Consider the following 19459-nt stretch of genomic DNA (forward strand, 5'->3'; position numbering starts at 1 on the left):
TGTATACATTGCTTCCTCGCATCTAGTCTCATGTCTAGCATCTATTCTAGTAGGAGTATCAACAAGTGCACTAATCTCATCTCTAGCCTCTGTGCTAGCTAAAAGTGATAGAACATCTACTAAATTGTGCTGTATCAATATATGGATGTACTCTTATTCCCAATACAAAAACTTGCATCCATTCTAGTCCCTCCGTTGCACAATACATGCCTTCTATTTGTCAAAATATATATGTATCTAGACATGTTTTAGTATATAGGTACATCTATTTTTGGACAAATGGAAGTCAAGTATTTTGGAACGGATGAAATACACAATAAAATTTTTAAGTTAGGACAACTAGTCTAATCCGAGAGCACAATTGAAGATTTGGTCGGGTTGTTCCTTCTTTTGCCGACACATGGGACATCCAGCATCCAGGTCGTGTCATGAAAGAAAATAGAGTCGTAGTTGAAGCCACAAGATGTGCATCTTGGGTTAAACTATAAATAGAATCTTACTACACTTGAGTAACTCCAAAAGCGGCCACCGAAGATCTTTATTGGATTTGTTTTTCATCACCAGCACGTCGAGGTGAAAGATGTGCAGGTTTAGTGGGTCCTCTTACGTTTTCACTGACATGTGGGGCCGCATGTGAGCAAACAGACGATGGGCTCCGTGCGTCCACTGGCTGGCTGAGAAGAGAGATAGAGGAGGGCTAAGCACGGACTGCAGGAAATTTGTTCTACGTTCCTCGATATTGGCTCGGTATGGTGGGGTGGCATGGGCCATAACTAGCATTCACGTCTAGCAGTACGGCACACGCCACCCACATGAGTCCCATCTGACACCAATTTTCTTGGAGTCTGTGCTACATCCATCTTTTCTCCCTCCTGTTTTCTCAGCCATCGTGCGGTGGGCGGGGTGGGGGTTTGCCAATAGTCGGTTTGCTTAACTGCGGTCCCACTTGTAAGTGAAAATGCAACACCGCACGCATTCCCGCTTGAGCGGCGTGCCGGACCAACCGTGTGGGGGTGCGATGCGAACACGGCAGGCTTTTTCTTTTGAACTCATAACTTGTAAAATTTGGTTCTGCTCCATGGCGCGACCGATAGATAGAAAATAATGATTTTGCCTAGAGTAATGAGAAGTTTGGTTCTAGCGCCGTTCATGCATGGAGTACATACGAAAATTATGAAGTTGATGTGAAAGGTAAGATAATTACTATAGTATCATATACTACTACATGGATTTGACAGAAAGATAAAAATACATACGGATCCATCAACGACATCCTCACGCCCTAGTGCGCCGGGTCACCAACTGACGTGTGAGGAGCAGCGGCGTTGGCGGCGAGCTCAACGTGCTTCTGAACAGTGCCGTCCAAGGTTGCCCTGCGGTCCAAGAAGGCCAGCATCCTATCGTCCTCCTCTTGCATGTAGTAGTCCTTGTGGACGATTTGCGCATAGACGTGGGTGATTATGTTGATGGTGTCTTGCTGCGCCAGGCGCTGCGCGGCGAGCGCGACCTCGAGGTGGACATTCTCCGGCATGACGGCGGGCAGTCGCAGGGCCACCAGTGCGTCGAAGAGGTTGTCACCATAGTGGCCGTTGACGGTGGAGGGCATCGCAGAGCCTAGGCGCGTCGGCTGGAGGCTTACGTCCAAGTCGTCCGCAAGCTTCTTGACGACGGTGAACTTGTCGAGGAAACCGGCGAGGACCTCGTTGAACAAGGAGAAGAAGTTGTCGTCCAAGCGGCCCCTCGCCCTGGCGGCCTCAAGCAATACTACCTGGAGATGTTCCTTGGTGCCGGGCCGCAGGCCGGCGTCGTGGACTATCTGGCACAGCCGGCTGATGCTCGCGCTCATCGCCTCCATGGGTCTAGCTTAGCTTCTAGTCAACTGATCTTGCGATTCGAGTGATCACTCTTGCCCTTGGTTAGCGTCCGTAGGTGCGTAGGATTTCGTACTACTCCTCGGCCTCTACTGCACCTGCCTTTGGCTATATGATAGGTGGGCCAGCCACCCCCTGGGCCCATGTGTTATTCACCCAAAGGCAGTTGTCGTAAGTCAATGAAGCTGCGTCCCCCTCCGTGCCGGTGCAGTATAGTCATCTCACCGGACCTCTAGTTGGGGCCAAAAGAGAGAAGTTTGATGTTTACTGGTTTATTGGTCCCCTTTGCATTTTGCGCCAAGTTTGACCTTTGATTTAACTAATAAAATGTTAATGCATGTAAATAAAAATGTTGTGTAAGTCACCTTACGAAAACCAAATAATCCCAAAATACTTAGGCACAGTGCATTAACTCCCTCCTTGTTTCTTATTTCGTGACATATCAACCAATGAGAGATGTGGGCCGTGCATGCTTTCAATGACTTGAGACTACCAAACATGACATGCAGTGTTTAGTTCATTGCATGTAATCCTATTAGTACTCTAGTTAGCAAAAAACATTAAGTTCTCTCGCCGATAGGAATAAAACACCATGTATTTATTTACAGAGGGAGTAGTACATTTTTTGTGACATGCATTACTAGATATTGCTAGTCAAATACTAAAATCCAGATGGACGTGGTAGTACTCCTAAATCCAGATGGTGGTGCTACTAGTACTAGTAGTAGTACTACCAATGTAGTAGTAGGAGTATAAGCATTGTACTACCCGTTGGTCAAATTATTACATGCTGCTCCTCACAGTGAAGTGATAAGAACCTGCGCCGGAGATGACACCTGAGTATAGGCGCCGTGCTCGGCATACCATAGTCAGCATCACCGTCTGCAGTCACTATCATCATGGCTGTAGAGCTAGCCTGCTTACAACTAGCCATGTTCGACATAATTTCCCGTGCGTAGATGCCCGTGCATTGCATGGAACAACAAGATTGGGGGTGGATGGCTCCGGCAGCGGCCATCGCGCCAGATTTTTCCATGGCCTTCTAGATGTGGTGGGGAGGAGATAAGGCTGATTGTGAGAGACAAGGAGTTATTTGTAAATAGGGAACAAGTGCGATCATCTTTTTGCAAAAATGGAGAAGCTTGGTTTGTATGCGTCACATCTAGATCCGACGGCTATTGGTGAAAGATGGGAGGCACAACATCATCACCAACTCAGGACCTGTTTGATTCGCAGGATTTTGAAAACACAGGAATAGGACACGACAATATTACAAGTTTCAAACTGATATTACAAATGTTAGGAGTAATGTTGCACCTATGAAGAGGGAATTACTAGGAAGTTTATGTAAGAACTTTCGTTACTTTAGGTGGATGCAGCATTATCGTACAAACTAAAATTCACCACCCTAACAAGTCATTAATGAGAAAATAAGTTTTCGAGTCTCTGGCCACTTGATGTTTCAAAAAAAATTCAGCTTCTGCGGAGACTTTGTCATTTAGGCTTAGACGCTTGCGGTGATCAGCACGCCATTCATTGTTGCGCCAGAGAATGCCAAACCTCATTACCTTGAGCACACTTGCCTCTAGAACAAAGAACCTAGCCAATTTAATCTCAGATGTGCTGCCTCGGTAGTCAATCAAATCAATTTATGTAAGATGGAGATCAAGTCATTCGATGAGATTGTTATAGTGCAGCACATTTTTCACTTTCGGGTCTTTTATCTACAAAAGAAGAGAACATATTAGAGCAACTGGCTGCATAAGATTGCCGTGTCATCAAGAGGTACCAATATCATTCGCTCTTACGATAGGGTTGGCTGGCTAGTGATATTTTTTCATTCTCTCTCTCTCTATCTCTCTCTCTCTCTCTCTCTCTCTCTCTCTCTCTCTCTTTCTGTTTCCTCTCATTTAACTAGGAGCACGTGAAGAGCTTGGGCATTTGTTGCCTTCCACTATGTGGCTGATGCTATATTTCGCAAAAGTATGCCACATAATACGCATTGATGTCAAATCAAAAGATTTTGGCACCGCTCTCGCGATGTGAGAGAGTTGGCACTGCTGTGCACACAGACCCACATGTATAAACAAATCAATCAAACCAACTACACCAGCCTCTCACTCTCCCAAACAAGTGTTTTTTATTGCCTCAGTCCTCTCTCTCTCCCACGTAGTGTTTTTTCATTGCGTGAGTTAATTTGGCACCGGAGCAAAGTAGGTGATCCAGATTGGGGCACCAGGTGAGCAATGGAGGGGCATCGATACCAAATGCATCACAAGTGAATTTGGCACATGTTATGGCCTACATAGCCCACTTTTGTACTCCCTCCGTCCCAAAATTCTTGTCTTAAATTTGTCTAAATACGGATGTATCTAGTTACATTTTAGTGTTAGATACATCCGTATCTAAACAAATGTAAGACAAGAATTTTGGGACGGAGAGAATACTACCTCGTATTTAGTGTAAAATTTTGACCATAGATTTACCTAAGAAAATGCCAATGCATGTGACTAAAAATTACACCATTTGAAATTATGTTCAAATACGAATCCAACGAAATAGTTCTTAGTGACATGCATTAACATTTTGTCAGTTAAATCTATGGTCAAATTTTGATACTACAAAATTGGAAGAGTAAACCGGGACAGAGGTAGTACTTGCTCTTAGGGTAACCATAGAGTTACTGGAGTAGTCTAAGTTACTTTCCACTATCACTAGCCTAGGCTACTATAGTAGTACAGCATAAAAATGATGCAGGCGATCACGTGAGAAAAATACTAAAAACATTTCTTTCGGTGCAGTGCGTAGATGTAGTTTTGAACACTACACTTGTCATCGTAATTTGGGAAAATTACGAAAAAATTGAGCTACGTTGTGATTAACGTTTACTTATAGGAAAGAAGTTTCACCATGATGAGTAGCTTCTCCGTGCACGGAAATCATGTAAGGAATCCAACAACTTGATCTAGATTGGGGCCGATAGATTTTAGTGCTAAGATCTTCACTGTGCGCATGGACTGGGTCTAGCTTGTGGGAATCATTCTCTGGAAGACGGTTGTTAATACATCAAGAAGAAATTAAAAAATGTGAATTTCCAGAAGACGGAGAAGAAGATGAGTGTTGTGCCTGAACGATTACGGATCCAATAAAGAGTTTGGAGAATTTGGCACACGAGTACACCAACGCTGTCAATTTCGGTGCGTCAGTGACCCTGATTTTTGTTGGACCTTCTAGATCCGATACAAGCAATCTCTCAAGGAAAGGTTATATCCTCAATGCGCCCTCAATTTACTAGCGTGCGGGGTGCTACCCCGAGTGGTTTCAACTTTGTTTACTTCACCACGTGTCAGATGGGCCTCTAGTTTACTTATTTTCACCCACTGCCACATGGGCCAGCACACGAAGATACAGAACACGAGCTGACAAGGCAGCATGTGGATTGGTTGACCGGTCAACTAAACAATATACAGAGCTATACGCTGACACAGTGAGCGTATAATCCGTCAGTATAGAGAGTTCGATAATGTAGTTCCAACATTTTTTTAAGTCAAATGTTTCATACTTTGACCAAGTTTATAAAGAAATTATTTATATCTACAACACCAAAGATAAATGATAGTATGAAGTAAGTACATGTTCTGATGAATCTAATGATCATTCCAGATGTAAATGTTTTTCTCCACATATACCTGGTCAAACTTTTCTGAGGTTTGACTTTTCAAAACATCCATATGCTTATGGACGTGACAGAGTCCCTAACTAGAGAGAGAGAGACAGAGTGAAAAAAGTGTGTGTGCGTGTGTGAAAGAGACATGGACAACACACGATAAAAGTAGAGAAAAAGCGTGCGTGTCTTGTGCAAACATATCACACATGCATCTTCGACAACGGAGGCAAGGTGAGGAGATAGTGTGTGGTTGTTTGGAACCGAGAGAGGAAGACCCCTAGCATGTGGCCAAGAGGGGTCTGACAAACAAGGGAGAGAGGTCGAGAGAGAGTACGGAAAAAATGCATACATGGGGAGGAGAGAGTGTATGTTTGTCATAGAGAGATCCGCTGGAGATCGTGATGGGACTCAATGGGTGGGAGATCGAGTGACAGGGTGTGTGCGCGATAGAAGATATGCCCCGAGAGATATCGAGATAGACGTATGGATGGAAGGAGACAATATGTGTGTTCCTGATGGCTAGTAAGAGATAATCATACTTAGGAGGGGGGAGTGCTTGCGCCTATGATGGAGTGAGGGATTATGGTACTTAGGGGGGGGGTGCGTGTCACATGGAGAGAGAACAAGGGAGGAGAGTGTTGGATGGGTCTATATGTATAGTGCGAGCGAGACATGTGTATGTGTGAAATAGGGAGATATAAGGCCAGTTTGGCATGCGTCCAGAGCATCTTTTGCCTGGCCTGGGGTTGTGGCTGGATTTCATGCACACTTGTTTGGTTGCTACCCTGTGAAAAAGAAAGCCCGCCTGGCCTGGGTTCCCTTGCACTTTAATTAGCCTGGCTGAACTCCAGACACCGCAGGTAGCCTGGCCCAGGCGACGGATTTCGAACGCCTGGCCGTGCCTGGTCATGTGGCCACGAGGCTAACAACAACGTGGATGGATATTAGTAGTAAATAATTGATGCATGTATTGATTGATGTGACGTTGATGCTTTGCCTGGCAAAGGCATGAACCAAACGCTTCAGCACCACACAAGCCTGGCTAGGCAGAAGTATTCTACATCTCACATCCACACTAGGCAGTACCGTCCATCAAGGCATGAGGGTCAGTCACGAACCAAACTGACCAATAAAGTTTGAGAGAGATTGAGGAGCCCCGATAAGGCTGAGTGGTGCGTCAGATAGCTGAGAGGGGGAAAGAGATATTCCATCCGCTCAATAATGCAGTGCATGTAAATTTTTTAGAAGTCAAACTTTGGAAACTTTGATCAGGTTTACGCAAATGTTATTTATATCTACAATACCAAATATACATCATACAAAACTGCATCTCATGGTGAATCTAATGGTATATGTTTGCCGTACTAGATGTAATTCTTTTTCTCCACGTACATGGTCAAACTTTGTGATGTTTGACTTTTCAATAAATCTATATGCTATGGACTGAGGAGAGTGCCTCAGTCGAGACAAATCAAGTGCGTGTGAAGGAGAATGAGTAAGTGTGCAAAAAGAGTATGTGTGTGAAAGAGAAAGTGACAACAAATGATAAATTAGAGAGAGAGTGTGTTTTTTTGTTTCTTATGCGAACATATCACGCATGCATCTCCGAGATGGAAAAGCGAGGTGAGGAGATACACGAAGATAGCTAGTGTGTGATTGTTTGCAACGGAGAGAGACACCCCTATAGCACATGTCCAATAGAGGTCTGGCCAACAAGGAACAATGGTCAAGAGGGACACATGGATGGCATGGACGCATGGGGAGGGAGGGATGGTGTGTTCGTGTTAGAGAGATCCCGTCGAGATCGTGAGGGGACTATATGGGTGGGACATCGAGGGAGTGCGTGCGCGATAGAAAGATGCCCCGAGAGAAATCGAGATAGACCATGCACATGTTTGTGATGGAGACTAAGATTAGCTAGTCATATACATATAGGGGGACTGCGTGTGCCTACAATTGAGTGAGAGACCATCATACTTGGCTTGCTGGGCATGAGATTGTGTGTGTGCGCGTGTGAGATGGAGAGAGAACGAGGGGGAGAGATATTGTTTTAGATGGGCCTATCGAGTGCGAGTGAGATATGCATGTGTATGTGTGACCCAGGTGGATGGAGAGTTTGAGAGAGGGGGAAGAGCTCCGAGACGACATAGTGGTGAGTGAGAGAGTTACGGGCAAAGAGCCAAGGAATTTGTGTGCGTACGATGAGTGCACCCAAGATATCTAGCTTGGAATAGCTAGAGTATCATACATAGTGTGCGAGAGAGACCTATAGATGGTGTATATATGCATGTGAACTAGAAAGACCCCCCCCCCACACACACAAAGAGAGAGAGAGAGAGAGGAGATAAAGGGAGAGGGACCAACAAGGTTTTTGTGTCAGATGCGTGCGACAGAATTGAAGATTGTCGGCGAGAGAGAGAGAGAGACATAGAACAGGAGTCCGGGAGAGGGGGAGGTCACGTTTTACGCATCAAAGACTGATATAAACCATGTTTTGATATAAACTTGCATTCAAATATTTAAATTGGAGAACATGTTGTCTGCAATCCACATGTGAACGGGTATATGCATATATCAAACAAGTTCATTAATTTGACTTTCAACATGTTCATGGAGTACTATAACACTGTACAACATGCTACTCGATTGAGGTGTTCAATTTTGGATTTAGTTCACTATTTTGACCTACTGAACGAGCTATTTCATTGAATCGAGATATTTCATTTTGGGTTTGATTCGCGTTTTTGAGTGGGTCAACTATTTGTCATATAGTAAATCGCTAGCAACGAGCATGTAAAGACACATTACTCCCGAGCATCATCTCTCCGTCTAAAAAAGAAGTGGCAAGCTAATATTTCAAAATTTGATCCAAATCGACTTGGTAAGGTAGACGTGGATGCTCGTTCTCCCAAAATTTGAACAAACCGTTAAACATCCTCTCTGGTCGGTGGAATTCGCCCGAGCAAATAAATGGGAGACGCGAAATTACCATCCTATGTGGGACACACATCAATTGGCCCGTTGTACATCGAGGGTAGGTTCGTAACTTCATCCAAGCGCACCTTCTCCTCGGCCGAAATGACATGTGCCGAATAATTCATAAACCATGGTCGGCAAAACACGCTCTCCTTGCCCGAAATAGCTCGCGCCCACTATTTGAAAACACGCTCTCCTCACCAGAAATCGCTCGTGCCCACTATAGTTTAAAACACGCTCTCCTCGCCCGAAATCGCTCCCGCCCACTATTTGGGGAGAAGCAAAGTTACTCTACTATCCCCGACCCTCAGTACACAGACCCAAGCCGAGAAGCCTATAGGCAAGGGTAGAACTGTAACTCCCCCTCACATTTCAAACAAATGCGTCCGTAAGACGTGGTTCCACTCCCCTCCCAATTCCCCCCCCCCCGCTCGCCCGCCCCCATTCATACCTCGTCGGCACCAAATCACCTTCTCCTCGCGAAGCTCCCTTCTCCCGAGCTGCGAAACCTCAGCCCCACCTCCATGGCGCCCCCCATCGCACCAATTTCACAGCCGCCCTCCTCCCTAATGCCGGAGACGCTATCCATTTGCCGTCATGCACTGGGCAGTGTGCCTCTTACTCCGTGCTGCTGGTGCTGCCTCGACGACGGCCGCATGAACCGTACCGGAGCCGATTCACCCCCGCCGTTGTTCACGGCGCTGGAGCAGCTCCAACTTCGGATCCGTCCAGAATCCTGGCAATGCTTCCGCGTAGCCGTCGACCATCGTGACATCGCTCTTTCCCTGCCGCCGGTCGCCACCGCAACCGCGCCGGCCTCACCGACTTGGCAGCTGGACCTGCCTACTTCACCATGCTGCCAGATAGGTCGCACCCTCATCTCAAATCACTTTATTTAGGCATCAGTTATCTGAATTTTTATTCTGGGCCAATTGATTCCCAATGGGAAGCACCACCCCTTGAGGCGGCAGAGCTCCTAGGCTGCCGGTTGGCTGGTGTCTAACGTAAGGGTGCGGGGCCGCAAGTTCTCCATGGAAGCAACGCTTAGATGGCTATCTTTTAGAGTTGCGTGGGTTGAAGGTACTGCCGCCACCGGATCTGGATGACGGGGAGTCTTTGTGGATTGGCCCGGGGGCGGCGCAACCACGGCAGTGCGGTGGGGCGGGGAGCGGGGTTTTCATCGGGGCCATGGACGGCGGAGGCAGGCTGCTCTGTCGTTGGTCGCTGGCTCTTCGGGGAAGATTCCGAACAGTGTCAGCCGGGAGGCACAAGACGGCCAGCCATCCGGCGTAGATCGGATAGTACCAAAATAAAATAAAATTGTGTGACCCCAATTTAGTCTTGAGTCAACAGACGCGTGACCACTCTCGTACCTTGCTGTTGATCTCTTAGTGTATTTCTTCAGATCAACGAGATATGTCGTTCTTAACATTATGCGTTATCTGCATCTTCAGACACACCGTATTCTGATTCACCGCAGCTGCTCCAACAAGGGAAGCATACACCAGAAGGGAGCTATAGTCCCCACTCAGTAGTTCCCTGCATCGAATGCGCGTGCCCGGCATGGACAGCCACAACAACTGCAGGGCCATCGACAAGTCAGCACATGATGCTCACTCCTATGGATGGCAGCCAGATAGGTTGTACCCTCATCTTACTTGTGTGCAACTTTTATTGCTTTGTTATTCGTCTAAGCATGGAAAATACATCATCACATTTCACTTTATATTCATGCTGATCTCTTACGGGTCTTGTTCAGGAGTTAACGTTGTTCCATAGTTCAGCTAAGATACTTGTTCTTTAGGTAACGTTGTTCCATAGTTATCATCCATCAGCCAATGCTATCCCACAGGCTGGTGATTATAGTATTATACCACTTCTAGTATTACCTATGTTGTTCTTTAATACTTTTGTGTGCCATCTAGTTAATCTTGAGTACAAACGATACATATTCTGTAGCTTTCATCTGTGTTCTCCCTTTAGTTTATGAGACCTGTTGCTGCTAGTTAACCCTAGTCCTACTATTTATGTCATCTCCTACCGGCACTCATTACATAAATCTAACTACTAGTTGTCTTCCATGCATGTCAGATATAATTGCACACACTGATATATCCACAAGAACCTCACGGACCAATGTAAAGGCCAATAAACTTGATTTCAATGATACCCAATATGATGGAACATGTAAAGGCAGTTCTTCAGAAGACTTGCAGCAAGATGATGAATCCTCTTCACCCCACAAGGTCCTTGCTCTAACTTGGCGTGTGATATGGGTACAACATGCATATAATGTCCTGGAGTGTATCTACTCTGTTGCAATGCCATGTGCTTAGCATGCTGATCATGCATGTAAATATGTCATGCCTTCCTGTTTTTCAGTACCTATTCCATTCATGATAACATGTTTTCAAATTCAAGTAAAGTCATTCTACTCTATCGCAATGCCATCTACTTAATTTGGACATCATGCTTCTGAATATCTTATGCATTGTTATTCATCAGTATGTACTTCATCTGTCTACCATACCATGTTTTTCTACATTGAAGTGTTGTTCTAGTGCTCTGTTGCAATGCCATCTTATTTTCCCAATCATACACATATATGTTGCCTTAGTTATTTCTGTATGTATTCTGCTAGCATATAGTTTTACATTCAACTAGTGTTTTTTTGCTGTGTTGTCCTGTCATATCCCTAGCTCTTACACCATACTCCCTCCGTCCGGATTACATGTTGCCGAAATGGATAAAAAAGGATGTATCTATAACCGAAATACGCCTAGACCCATCCATTTTTTCCAGATGGAGGGAATACATGTCAATATGTCATGCCTTTCTATTCTTCAGTACCTATTCCATCTCTCTGTTGTCACATGTTTTATAATTAAAGCACCATTCTTCTATACAAGTCATGCAAGGGGAAGACGACTATGTTAGAATCTGAAGGGTTACAAACGAGGCCTTTACAGAAGATCTAAACGCCGGGAGATAATGAACCAACTCCAGTTTTTATAGATACTACTCCAGCACAAAGAAACCCAACTCCTACTGATCATAAGCAGATTCCAGTGGCCAAAGAACTAGTCCGCTCTAGTCCTGCAAAAATATGTCAACTCAATTCTAAGAAGCGTGTGCGTATCCTTGCATCATGAAATTTTATAGCATGCTGATCATATTTTCTACATGTTTCTTACCCATCTCTCTTTTAGAAAATAAGCTTAACAGATAGAAGAATTTCTGCAATGGTATCGTTTATGAGGAAAGATTCTTGCAGGAATTATCTGTGCTCCAATGTAGATGTAAGTACCTGTTGTATATCACTATATTTTTACATCAGCATGTATTTTGTTAATCGGCGTGAATCCAACCTTTATCTGATCTAAATTTAGTTGTAGCAAAATGTATGATTAAAGGCCACAATGTTGATTTTTGCAAGGAAAACTGCCTGGTAGTTTTGCATCGTGAGCTGCATGAGTGTACTATCTCATACCAGTGGGTTTGAATACTTTGGTTCTACAGTGGGGTTTTCTGTGTTTTTTTTTACCGTGTTGTCCTGTCGTATCCCTAGCTCTTACATCATACTCCCTCCGTCCTGATTAAATGTCGCAGAAATGGATAAAACTAGATGTATCTAGAACTGAAATACGCGTAGACCCATCCATTTATTTCCGGATGGAGGGAATACATGTCAATATGTCATGCCTTTCTATTCTTCAGTACCTATTCCATCTCTGCTGTAGCATGTTTTATAACTGAATCACCATTTTTCTATATAAGGCATGCAAGGGGAAGACGGCTATGTTAGAATCTGAAGGGTTACAAACCAGGTCTTTGCAAAAGATCCAAACGCCAGGAGATAATAAACCAACTCCATTTTTCACAGATACTGCTGCAGCACAGAGAAACCCAACTCCCACTGATAATAAGCATATTCCAGTGGCCAAAGAACTAGTCCGCTCCAGTCCAGCAAAAGAATGTCAACTCCATTCTAAGAAGCGTGTGCTTATCCTCGCATCATGAAATTTTATAGCATTCTGATCATATTTTGTACATGTTTCTTACCCATCTCTCTTTTAGAAAATAAGGTTAAACGATACAAGACTTCCTCCATTGGGATCGTATTCGAGGAAAATATCTTGCGGGAATTCTCTGTGCTCCAATGCTGATATAAGTACCTGTTGTATATCACTATATTTTTACACCAGCATGTATTTTGTTAATCAGCGTCAATCTAACCTTTATCTGATCTAAAATTAGTTGTAGCAAAATGTTAAAGGCGTCAATGTTGATTTTTGTAAGGAAAACTGCCTGGTAGTTTTCCCTACTGAGCTGCATGAATTACTATCTCATATCACGCACATTACTGAATTGTAGTTCTTCTCTGGTTGCCCATTCATTCGTTGTGTCAATGTTGCTTTCGTATTACCTTACATGGCTGATGATAGCTGTGCCATATTGTGTTAATTTGGTGTAGGCTAGTTTCCCAAACGTTCGTTGTGTCAATGTTGCTTTCCTATTATCTGACTTGGCTAATGATAGCAATGCTAGTGTGTTAATTTTGTGCAGGCTGCTGAAGATAGGAAGACAAACTCTGAAAACAGCAAGGCAACCCCGCTGTTTCTTTCCAGTAAATCTAGGACAGGTAATATGGCAATAACTCATGATTAATCTGTCTGGTTCCTGTCCTAATTTATGTTATGATGCAGTGGTCGAGACACTCTCCACTATCAATAATACAAGCCTGCCAAAATCGCCATCTGCATCTGTTCAGTATCCTCTGTCTCGAATGCAACGGAATAAATGCATGTTTGTGAACCAATTAATGGCTGAAGCAATGATGGAAATGTTGGATGAATCAGAGGTGCATATTCGTGCAACACAACAACTGATCAATGTTTCCAGAGACAGTGTAGCAAAGCAGCAAGAACTTGCCCACATGCTTATGGGTGTCATCTGTGCTGAGGTTGCAGATTGTGACATTGTAGATGGTTAGGTTCTGCTCATTTATTTGCACTGGCATCAATCTTTGATTGCCAAGTGGATGTAATTTCCTATAATATATGCTGGATGTGCAACGTTATTCCTTGTATGTCGTACCTTTGCTTGATCGGTTTTGGTCCTGTGCATAATTGCTCGTCGTAATGGGCTCAAATTATCTAATTTGGCCTAAAGACATGAACGAACTTTAGTGGGCCCATTAATTTAATGGGCCATTACTAGGCCGAAAGTTAATGGTCGGCCCTCTTACCTCCTGGGTCGTTAACAGGCCGGTACTAAGTCTAGGCTACATATGGCCCAACTATACTATAGGCCTTTAGCAGGCCGAAAGAGACAGTGGGCTTGTACTGGACCATGAAGAGCATGGGCCGCTAAGAGGCCGAAAGTCAGGTCGTATTGTAAACGGCCCAACTGTGTTGTGGGCCTTTAGCAGGCCGAAAGAGAAACCATGCTGGTATTGGACCATGAAGGGCATGAGCCGTTAAAAGGCCAAAACTAAGGTCCGACTACAAATGGCCCAACTCATTTATGGTCCGTTAACAGGCCAAAAGGCACACAAGGCCGGGAACTGGCCCAACACTTAAATGGGTCGCTAAAAGGCCAAAACTCAGGTCCGACTACAAATGGCCCAACTGATTTATGGGCCGCCAACGGGCTGAAAGTGACACCGGGCCAGAAATTGGCCCAACACTTAAATGGGCCGCTAAAAGGCCGAAACTCAGGTCCGACTACAAATGGCCCATCAGATTTATGGGCCATCAACAGGCTGAAAGACACACCGGGCCGGAAATCAGCGCAACATTTAAATGGGTCGCTAAAAGGCCGAAAGATGTACATCCTGAAATTGGCCCATCCATTAAATGGGCCGTTAACAGGCGGAAATCTCATTGAGCCGATATTGAGTCCAAATATATAGCGGGTTGTTAACATACTCGAACTGATGATGGGCTGCAATGGTGTCAAATATTTAACGGGCCGTTGACGGGCCGAATTGGCACATCTCGTATGGGTCGTGGGCTTAAATGGACCTGACACAAGTAGGCCTTATATGGGCCGGCCTACTAATTTTTATTGGGCCGGCCTTTTTCACCGGAATGGGCCACTGTTGGGCCGTGCCACGTGTCGACCTATCATAGGTGCCTCCTGTCCAATGAGTGGATGACATCTGTCCCAACGGTGAGGCAACACGTGTTTCCTTCAGCTAATTGGAATTTTACACGTGGAAATTTCCCATTGGTCAGGGCTGTTATGGGTTATCGGATCCAAAATCTTACCCGATAGCTTAACGGCATTCCGTTACGGTGGATGCCACGTGTCGGTCACCCTTGACGAAAGCACTTCTGTGACACACGATTTATCGTCATGGAAGGTGACACTTCCATGATGATAATTTTGGTAATGTCATGGAACACTTCTACGGCAGCACAGGTATGACTATCTTGATTCTGTCATAAAATCGTCATGGATGTACATGCATGACAAAAAACGTGACCTACTGTGACAAACACGTATCATCACGGAAGTGTATTTTTTTGTAGTGATGCTGGAAATGAGCACAAGAATAAATGGGCCCTCAGAAGGCCGAAATGTAACACGGTCTGGAAATGAACCAATGGAATAATGGGCCGCTAATGGGTATAAAGTGATACACTGTTCATTACGGGCCGGTTTCACCACAGGCCATTAATGGGCCAAGAGTTACAAAGGGACTCATATGGGCCGAAATACTTCATGGGCTATACATGGGCTGGAAGTTAAAACAGGCTGGAATTATATTGGACGGCCCGGATGACGCTACTGGGCCTAATTTGGATAGGCCGTAAACGGGCCCTGGGTTAGCGGGCTGTAAATGGGCTATATGCGAACAGACCATTAACATGCTTGTCGTGGGCCGGCCCGCCACCTTTTGACCAAGTCAAATGGCCGGCCTTTTCACAGGAATGGGCCTCTGTTGGGTCGTGCCATGTGTCGGCGTATCATAGGCGCTTTGGGTCCAATGAGTGGATGACATTTGTCCCAACAGTGAGCCGACACGTGTTTCCTCCAGCCAATGATAATTTTACATGTGGAAAATCCCCATTGGTTGGGGCTGTTAACGGGTTATCGGATCCAAAACCAGACCCAATAGCTTAACGACGTTCTGTTACGGTGGATGCCACGTGTCGGTCACCCTTGACGAAAGCACTTCTGTGACGCGCGATTTATCGTCATGGAAGTGGACACTTTTGTGATGATAATTTTGGTAATGTCATGGAACACTTCTACGACAGCACAGGTATGACTATCTTGATTCTGTCATAAAATTGTCATGGATGTACATGCATGACAAAAAAACGCGTCCTACAGTGACAAACACGTATCATCACGGAAGTGTATTTTGTTTGTAGTTATGCTGGAAATGAGCACAAGAATAAATGGGCCCTCAGAAGGACGAAATGTAACACGGGCTGGAAATGACCCAATGGAATAATGGGCCGCTAATGGGTATAAAGTGATACACTGTTCATTACGGGCCGGTTTCACCATGGGCCATTAATGGGCCAAGAGTTACAAAGGGACTCATATAGACCGAAATACTTCATGGGCTATACATGGGCTGGAAGTTAAAATGGGCTGGAATTATATTGGACGGCCCGTATGACGCTGCTGGGCCTAATTCGGATAGGCCGTAAACGGGCCCTGGGTTAGCGGGCTGTAAATGGGCTATATGCGAACAGGCCGTTAACAGGCTTGTCGTGGGCCGGCCCGCCACCTTTTGACCAAGTCAAATGGCCGGCCTTTTCACAGGAATGGTCCTCTGTTGGGTCGTGCCACATGTTGGCGTATCATAGGCGCTTTGGGTCCAATGAGTGGATGACATCTGTCCCAACAGTGAGTCGACACGTGTTTCCTCCAGCCAAAGATAATTTTACATGTGGAAAATCCCCATTGGTTGGGGCTGTTAATGGGTTATCGGATCCAAAACCAGACCCGATAGCTTAACGACGTTCTGTTATGGTGGATGCCACGTGTCGGTCACCCTTGACGAAAGCACTTCTGTGACGCACGATTTATCATCATGGAAGTGGACACTTTCGTGATGATAATTTTGGTAATGTCATGGAACACTTCTACGACAGCACAGGTATGACTATCTTGATTCTGTCATAAAATCGTCATGGATGTACATGCATGACAAGAAAACGCGACCTACTGTGACAAACACGTATCATCACGGAAGTGTATTTTTTTGTAGTGATGCTGGAAATGAGCACAAGAATAAATGGGCCCTCAGAAGGCCGAAAGCTAACACGGGTTGGAAATGACCCAATGGAATAATGGGCCGCTAATGGGTTTAAAGTGACACACTGTTCATTACGGGCCGGTTTCACCACGGGCCATTAATGGGCCAAGAGTTACAAAGGGACTCATATGAGCCGAAATACTTCATGGGCTATACATGGGCCGGAAGTTAAAACGGGCTGGAATTATATTGGATGGCCTGGATGACGCTACTGGGTCTAATTCGGATAGGCCGTAAACGGGCCCTAGGTTAGCGGGCTGTAAATGGGCTATATGCGAACATGCCGTTAACAGGCTTGTCGTGGGCCGGCCTGCCACCTTTTGACCAAGTCAAATGGCCGGCCTTTTCACAGGAATGGGCCTCTGTTTGGCTGTGCCACGTGTCGGCGTATCATAGGCACTTTGGGTCCAATGAGTGGATGACATCTGTCCCAACAGTGAGCCAACACGTGTTTCCTCCAGCCAATGATAATTTTACATGTGGAAAATCCCCATTGGTCGGGGTTGTTAACGGGTTATCGGATCCAAAACTAGACCCGATAGCTTAACGATGTTCTGTTACGGTGGATGCCACCTGTCAGTCACCCTTGATGAAAGCACTTCTATGATGCGCGATATATCGTCATGGAGGTGGACACTTCCGTGATGATAATTTTGGTAATGTCATGGAACACTTCTAGGACAGCACAGGTATGACTATCTTGATTCTGTCATAAATTTGTCATGGATGTATGTGCATGAAAGAAAACGTGACCTACTGTGACAAACATTTGTCATCAGGGAAGTGTATTTTTTTGTAGTGTAATGGGGATTGTTCTTAGGGTAGTGGGCGGCATATGACTTTGATTGGCGAAAAACTGGCATCCTATGTAGCGCTGTACAAGGGCATGTGCATCTGCTCGGGACGTTAGCCAAAAGAAACCTATACGAAAAGCTTTGCTTACTAGGGCCCGAGCTGCGGCGTGATGGCCGCCGAGACCAACATGTATTTCAGATAAGAGATGTCGCCACTCCTCTTGAGAGATACATCTCTGAAGAACTCCAGTAGTACTTTTCTTGTAGAGTTCACCTTCGTGAACTTTGTAGGCTTTAGAGCGTCGAACTATGCAACAGGCCTCATTCTGGTCATCAAGGAGCTCCTACCTACTAAGGTAGGCCAGGAAAGGTTCGGTCCATGGAGCAATGACAGCCATGATTACATGGGCCGAAGGTGTCATTTCGGTGCCTGAACCCCCGACGATACCAGGATTATGTTCGGCATCTGGGGGTATGAGCGTCTCTGGGCTAGTATTTCCGCTCTCGTCCTACCATATCACTGATGGCTTGAAGAGCCTTTCCACAAAGGTGTTAGGTGGGACGTGGTCGCGTTTAGCTCCCATTCGGGCAAGGATGTCTGTTGCCTGATTAATGTCTCGAGCAAGGTGGTGCAACTCGAGCCCCTCAAACCAAGCTGATATTTTGAGTGCGGCGTTTTGGTATGCCCCCATCCTTGGATCTTTTGCATCGAATTCTCCATTTATTTGGGATATTGTGAGGTTCGAATCCCCACGCACCTCTAGGCGTTGTATGCCCATAGAGATATCCATTCGGAGGCCGTACAATAGCACCTCGTATTCGGCCGCGTTGTTGGAGTCCGTATACACGATTTGTAACTGATGTCTACTACACAACCTTCTTATTTTAGACGCTGTTGGGCCTCCAAGCGTAGAGGTTTGTAGGACAGTAGCAAATTTCCCTCAAGTGGACGACCTAAGGTTTATCAATCCGTGGGAGGCGTAGGATGAAGATGGTCTCTCTCAAACGACCCTGCAACCAAATAGCAAAGAGTCTGTTGAGTCCCCAACACAACCAATACAATGGTAAATTGTATAGGTGCACTAGTTAGGTGAAGAGATGGTGATACAAGTGCAATATGGATGGTAGATATAGGTTTTTGTAATCTGAAAATATAAAAACAACAAGGTAACTAATGATAAAAGTGAGCACAAACGGTATTGCAATGCGTTGAAACAAGGCCTAGGGTTCATACTTTCACTAGTGCAAGTTATCTCAACAAGGATAACATAATTAGATCCTATAACTATCCCTCAACATGCAACAAAGGCTTCAAAGTCACTAATAGCGAAGAACAAACGAAGAGATTATTGTAGGGTACGAAACCACCTCAAAGTTATTCTTTCCGATCAATCTATTGGGTTATTCCTATAAGTTTCACAAACTGCCCTAGAGTTCATAGTAAAATAACACCTTAAGACACAAATCAACCAAAACCGTAATGTCACCTAGACACTTCAATGTCACCTCAAGTATCCGCGGGTATGATTATACGATATGCATCACACAATCTCAGTTTCATCTATTCAACCAACACAAAGAACTTCAAAGAGTGCCCCAAAGTTTCTATCGGAGAGTCAAGACAAAAACATGTACCAACCCATATGCATAAGTTCACAAGGTCACAGAACTCGCAAGTTGATCACCAAAACATACATCAAGTCGATCACATGAATATCCCAATGTCACCACAGATAAGCACATGCAAGACATACATCAAGTATTCTCAAATCCTTAAAGACTCAATCCGATAAGATAAATTCAAAGGGAAAACTCAATTCAACACAAGGAGATAGAGGGGGAGAAACATCATAAGATCCAACTATAATAG

This window comes from Triticum urartu, chromosome 3, assembly GCF_003073215.2.
Source record: "Triticum urartu cultivar G1812 chromosome 3, Tu2.1, whole genome shotgun sequence".
Taxonomy (NCBI): Eukaryota; Viridiplantae; Streptophyta; class Magnoliopsida; order Poales; family Poaceae; genus Triticum; species Triticum urartu.